This window comes from Venturia canescens, chromosome 7 (assembly GCF_019457755.1).
Source record: "Venturia canescens isolate UGA chromosome 7, ASM1945775v1, whole genome shotgun sequence".
NCBI classification, from domain to species: Eukaryota; Metazoa; Arthropoda; class Insecta; order Hymenoptera; family Ichneumonidae; genus Venturia; species Venturia canescens.
In genome coordinates this window covers 20,026,368-20,031,454 of record NC_057427.1, presented here as the reverse complement: position 1 = coordinate 20,031,454, position 5,087 = coordinate 20,026,368, and the positions used below count along the sequence as shown (strand labels likewise).

The window sequence follows — 5,087 nt, the reverse complement described above, 5'->3', positions numbered from 1 at the left end:
AACAGGTTAAAAGTATTATCGTATTATCCAATCGACTGAATCATTGTAACATTCAAATCGCTCAGAGATTCAAATAATTCTTAGTAAACGTTAATTGCGGTCGAGTGAGAAAAAAATATTGGTCACCATAGGACCACTTGCAACAGCACTCGTCTAAACGTTTCGCTTGTTTCTCTTCCGAGGCAAGCAGATGAAATATACCATATAGATATGCAAAATCTCTTATGTGCTCATAACATTTGGAAAATATTTATCGATATATAACGCATAATATCGAGTTCAACCTACTCTTTTTTCGTGACTCTGTAAAGTCCCAAGTACGGAAACCCTTTTTCGAACCCCAAATCATACAAAACGTTCGATTTTTCTGTGAGAAATGTTAAACTTCAAATTTCAAAAACGAAGTTCGAACGGGATACACCGACTCGGGGTCTTTTCAATATTTTCCACCGGCTGTGTGAACCCCGTTCGATCTCCTGATCATGATTGTCTTCGGTTTCCTTGGAATTTCGTAAATCGTGCTAATAGATTGTATCATATATTTTCAATTATCCAAACCAACGGAATCTTGCAACGGGAAGCGTGAGATGTGATATGCTTTTTTTCAATAATATGCGATTTTTGTGACTACAGTCTTCCAAGAAACTACCAAGCAGCTAGAAGCTATTTGACTCGCATAAAAAAAGAGTATCGTGCTGAGCGAACGCTGACTCAATGTAGCTAAAATCATTTGAACACAGATCATTTCGGCTTTGATTTTTTCAAAAATAAATCCATGTAATCATTCCTGTGCGTGATATGTATTTTAGCAAATTATTTCTTTCCACCGTTTTTTCATTTGAATACTTCGGGATCTCAGTTCTTAGAAGTTGACCAACTAACTTTTTAATAGCGAACTCTTGACATGTTTATCTCTAGTCTTAATTTGAATTTTAATCAAATAAACTGTATTCTTTGTTGAGAATTTTTTTTTCGAAAAAGAGACAGGTAACTCGTGTTCTTTAGTTAATATGTCTGAATATGTCATGACGGAAATTAACCTTTCCATCCGTTCGCACACTAATTTCATGTTGGAATTATCTACAGAAAATGAAAGTAAACTTCAGTTCGATTCCGTTTTTTATTTTAGTTATTTCCGGTGTAAAAACAAAACCATCTGTCAAGGCACGGCGAAAATGATAAACGGCGTGATAGAAAATACTCATCCGCATTCGGAGTATTGTTTGCCAGATGAAAAAATCGAACTTGTCAGTAGATTTAAAGAAGCGTTGTCAGATGCACTTGCACGGCACTGGTATAAGTTAAAGGATCTATACGATACGATTGCGCTTGTGTAAGTTTTTTTTATAATTGCATGGTTTTTATGCTTCCAAGTAATCCAATCAATATTATTTCTTCACTATCTAATAATCTACAATTGCCTTTCGGTTTATTTAGAAATCTTGACTGTTATTATCATTTATTTTTTATTTCTGATATGAAGTCACACCGAAGCGGCATGCCACGTGTCGTATCGAAGCATTAAGTCATTTATGCAGCAGTGCAGGAAAAAACATTACCCTCCAAGTCCTCGCACTGTCCAGGAATTTGTAGACCGGTTTACCGATCCGATGTTTTCAAGAAACCTTGAATATATCAACGGTCGGCTCTCAGCGACCCTGATCACGGACGATAGTGGTGCACACCACGCCTTATTTTGGGATGACGACTTTGTACGACAGGAAATGGCCGATGTTTCAAAGTTATTAATCGATGGGACATTCCGCTCGAGACCACAGATTGATAACGTTTGTCAACTATTAACGATCATGGGCATCAAGCTTAATCATGTGAGAGATAGTATATTTTTCCAAGTTTTTATTATTTAAGTCATATGGATTTGATAGTTTGATCTTCCCGTTTCTAGGGTTTCCCCTTCATATGGGTAGTGATGACCAGGAAGACTCAAACGGCATATGTTGCTTGCTTGCGATACGCAAGAAATCATATTTTGCAGGCAAACAATATTATACTGGCAATGAGTGATTTTGAACGAGGCTTACGAAACGCTATAGCCGAAGTCTTTCCCGCCGCTCACAGCACGGGGTGCAACACCCACTACGATCGCGTAAGTATTAGTAGATCACGTGATGTTAAACAATTCCGAAAAATTTCAAAAAATGTTGCACAAATAATTTTACACCTGTTAAAATTTATTTATTTTTTATTAATCCATGTAAATTTTTTCCGCTTAATACAAACCTCCGAAAATAGCTACATTATCTGATGCATGAATGAACTGGAAGTAATGTATCATATTCCAGGCAATATATAAAAAAGCCAAGGCTCTTGGCCTTCACGACGTGATAAATTCGAACGATGAAGCCAAAACATACTTCAAAAAAGTACTGGCTCTCGCGTACTTACCAGCAAATTTCATCGAAGAACAATTCCGGGTACTCAACCAAAATTTATCGGCTCCTATCAAACGTAGAATGCGCCCATTTTCTACGTACTACAGGAGATATTGGCTCAGAATAGTGAAAGCAGAGGGCTTCAGTGTCCATGGGCTGAGCCGTCGAACAAATAATATTATTGAATCTTATCATAGTCGACTCTCGCACAAAATGGATACACGCCCCGGGCCTTGGGATTTTATCTGTAAGGATAACACATTCTCAAAAACACCTCGAAATTTATAATGATACAATGAAGAGGCTAAATATCATCACTTTTGGTTTCATTTTGTGCAACAGGCAAGCTGCTGAAACTACAAAGTGATGTGCGGACCGACATCCAAAGGCTAAAAAATAATCTACCGATTGGTAGACAAGCTAGATATAGCTCCATCTTCAAACAAAGGCAGCTAGTAAAAGGTTAGACCAATCTACATCAGCCGAAAAAAATGTATATCATAGGTACAGTAGTTATCAACTGCTTGTATTTTTTTTCAGCATGGCGTGAACTCCACATGTCAAATATCACTGTCGATGAATTTCTCGACAAGGCGGCTGCCCTTAATGGGAACGTTGATCTCTTAATGGCTCGCGTGAGAAATGATGAGGATGGCGATGATCAGGAGTATGAACTGAGAGAACCACCATTAATTGGGCCATCAGGTACATTTTTTTGTTAATAATAATCCAAGTTGAGAAATAATAGTTTTAAAACTTAAACTCTTCTGAACTATTTCAGATCCAGATTTCGAGAGGGAAATATTTTCGGACGAACCACCTCGATGGCTACGCGATAATGCGGGACCGCCTCCAGAAAACGGTAATTAGCTCTAGTTCTTTTCAAATTATTGAACCATTTGGACGGTTAAAGCATATAGCAAATGCTAATATATTTAATGAACCAGAATAAATATGAGAACTAACATAGAACATAATTATGAATTATTTTCAGATTTTCTTAATCACCATTCAGATGAAAACTTGGACAACGAGCTGAATGAAATAGAAACATCTGATGTCAGAGGTAAGATAAAACATTTCGAGGCTCAGTTTTTCTGAATCAATATGTTGAGTGAAAAATCGTTATAACCAGTTGCAGCGTGGAATATACGAAAATTTCCGAAGTCACGTTCTTAATTCTTGATAATCCCGTCAGTACTTATTTCAATGCTATCGTATAATTATTAATTTTAAATGAATATAAATGATTACGTGGAATTTTTTGGAAGAAAAGACTTCCGAAATAGTTTGCAATGATTACTCTACATCACCAATAACGCATTAGAATAAAATTTAAGCCTTATTTATTTATTTTTCCCTTTCATAGAAAGCCTACAAATCGTCATGGATGAAAATGACGACCCGCCGATCGTTGCAGAGGAAGATCAGCCTCTAGTCATGCCTACAGACCAGCCGATCGTCATTGACGATGATCTTTCGACACTTGAAGGAGGAGATCAGCCGATCGTTGTAGCCGAAAATTTGCCGATAATCATGGCCGCAGATCAACCAATCGTCATAGAAGACGATTCATTATCGCATCGTGCTGATGGTAATCTTGAACAAAACTAATATAACACTAGTTATGATGCATTTAACTCAATACATAATTATTTTTGTGAACTTCTGTTGCTGAAGAAATCAGTCTCAAGGAAAGGAATTTTTACAATCATAAAGTGACTGCGAAATCGTCACAATCCTGTAATATTAGTAGCTATTCATCCATTACAACCCATAATAGCTTAAAATCATTTTATGGTAATGAATTGTACTTGAGCTAAAAAGTCAGAAATTTTTTTTTCATGTTTTCATTCGTAAAATTCAAAATATCTATTCTTTTTGACACAAGGAATTCGTTACGATTAGAAATGATAATTCCATTTCACTAATGACGAACGACAAATATGAAAATGAATGAATTTTTGTTTCACAGGAAATCTGCCGATTATCAATGATGGTAACTCCCGACAAACTTTGTCAAGTGATTTTAATGGTGATTATTCAATAAATCATTTTTACATCTATGATTACTGTCGTTGAATATGAACATCTATACGTGATTTTTCTTTAACACTATTGGGATCTCGAAAACATTACAGAAGATTTGAACCAAAGACGACGACAACGAGACGAGACGCTACAAACCTCCGCGGCTTTATCTGAAGCCTCAGCCTCAAATAATCGAAAGCGAAATAAAAGACGGAAAGGTTAGATATTCCTCCAAGGGTGATAATTGATTTCGAATGCATAATAATGAGTTTAAAATATTACAGTAATGAGAAGATATGCATTTGAACGAGAACGGGAAGCTCGAATGATTGAATCAGCGAGTTCAGCGCCGGTTGAGAGAGAAAGAGAGTCGACAGAGAATCGCTCGCAAAGCGAAGGAATTGATGGTAACAGCATCTTTGTTCATATTCTATGGAAAATATGAGTAGAAGTTTATTGAGGGATTGAACTAATTTTCCGCCGAATTCATTGGGAGGGTTTTTTATGTCCGCGAATCTGTAAAAAAATGAATCATTGAAAATCTTTATATGCATCGGAATTCAATTTTTCAAGATCGTGAAACGATTTTTTCCGAAATTGCTTTAACATGTGTGGTACATTGTAAATTTGACGATGGTCCGTCACGTATCTTTTACCGTCAAA

The 5,087-nt window shown here is 36.4% G+C and overlaps 1 long non-coding RNA gene across 1 annotated transcript; it reads left to right on the top strand.

Moving 5' to 3' along the window:
- The first annotated feature begins 3,898 nt into the window (after positions 1–3,898).
- LOC122414012 (uncharacterized) lies at positions 3,899–4,634 on the top strand. The gene is made up of 3 exons (XR_006261682.1): positions 3,899–3,987; positions 4,369–4,428; positions 4,535–4,634. It is a non-coding gene; the product is annotated as an uncharacterized lncRNA (long non-coding RNA).
- Positions 4,635–5,087: the final 453 nt, after the last annotated feature.